This window comes from Mirounga leonina, unplaced genomic scaffold (genome assembly GCF_011800145.1).
Source record: "Mirounga leonina isolate KUSES-001 unplaced genomic scaffold, KU_Mleo_1.0 Mir_166, whole genome shotgun sequence".
Taxonomy (NCBI): domain Eukaryota; kingdom Metazoa; phylum Chordata; class Mammalia; order Carnivora; family Phocidae; genus Mirounga; species Mirounga leonina.
The window spans coordinates 25,953,838-25,955,134 of NW_023270418.1; the positions used below are offsets into that span (position 1 = coordinate 25,953,838).

Sequence of the window (1,297 nt, forward strand, 5' to 3'; positions counted from 1 at the left end):
CCCCCCCCCCCCCCCGCGCGCACCTGCTCCTGCACGCGCACCCCATCCGGCCCGCGGGCGCCGCCCCCACCCCCACCCCCACCCCCGCCCCGGGCCCATGCTCCGCGGGGGTCGCCGGCCTCCCGCCCCGCGCCTCGGGCCCCGGAGCCCTACCCGGCGGCCTTCCTCGCTGGCACTCCCGCGCCACCCACGCCCCGCGCCTTTTGGATTCGCGCTTCTCACCGCCCCGCCCCGCCCCGCCCCGCCCTCACCCCCCGCCCCGTCCGGAAGGGCCCTGAGTGGCGGGCGGTGTCGGGGGAGGTCCGCCGGCCCCGGTTCTCTAGCACTTCCTTTCTGCCCCGCTCACCGTTTCTCGAGCGCTTGTCCGCCCAGGCCTGGGATCTTCGCTCCGTTACCTCCCTCCGGCCCCAGCCGCGCCTGTTGGCATCTCTGCCTCTTTCTTGATCCTCGTTCAGCCTCCTGGCCGCTTCGCTTCTCCTCCTTCCCCTGACCAAATTCGTTTCAGAACTGTGGCTCGCGGGCGCCTGGGTGGCTCAGTTGGTTAGGCGACTGCCTTCGGCTCAGGTCGTGATCCTGGAGTCCCGGGATCGAGTCCCGGGATCGAGTCCCGGGATCGAGTCCCGCATCGAGTCCCGCATCGAGTCCCGCATCGAGTCCCGCATCGAGTCCCGCATCGGGCTCCCTGCTCGGCGGGGAGTCTGCTTCTCCCTCTGACCCTCCCCCCTCTCATGTGCTCTCTCTCATTCTCTCTCTCTCAAATAAATAAATAAAATCTTAAAAAAAATAAAAATAAAAATAGGGCGCCTGGGTGGCTCAGTTGGTTAGGCGACTGCCTTCGGCTCAGGTCGTGATCCTGGAGTCCCTGGATCGAGTCCCGCATCGAGTCCCGCATCGAGTCCCGCATCGAGTCCCGCATCGAGTCCATCGAGTCCCGCATTGGGCTCCCTGCTCGGCGGGGAGTCTGCTTCTCCCTCTGACCCTCCCCCCTCTCATGTGCTTGCTCTCTCTCATTCTCTCTCTCTCAAATAAATAAATAAAATCTTTAAAAAAAAAAAAACAACTGTGGCTCGCACGGGCAGACCCACGGAAAAGAGCACAAACACCCAGCACACACGGAGGACACCGATGGCTACCTGCGGACGCACCGTATTCCAGGTGCTTTACCTTGCCCGCTTGCGTGGCCACAGAATACATGTTTGCCCATTTGCCCACCAGCTCAAACCTCGGTCCTGATCTCAGGCTCCCAGGGCTGCCAGCAAATCCCTCGCACAGAATCAGAGAGCCGAGTACCAGGACT

The 1,297-nt window shown here is 63.9% G+C and overlaps 1 protein-coding gene across 1 annotated transcript in view; it reads right to left on the reverse strand.

Moving 5' to 3' along the window:
* The window catches only part of SLC43A3 (solute carrier family 43 member 3), a 21,793-nt gene extending 21,594 nt beyond the window's left edge, over positions 1 to 199 (reverse strand). Inside the window, exon 1 of the mRNA XM_035012870.1 lies at positions 154 to 199. The gene's annotated coding sequence lies outside the window, so the exon portion shown is untranslated. The remainder of the gene's footprint in view (positions 1 to 153) is intronic.
* Positions 200 to 1,297: the final 1,098 nt, after the last annotated feature.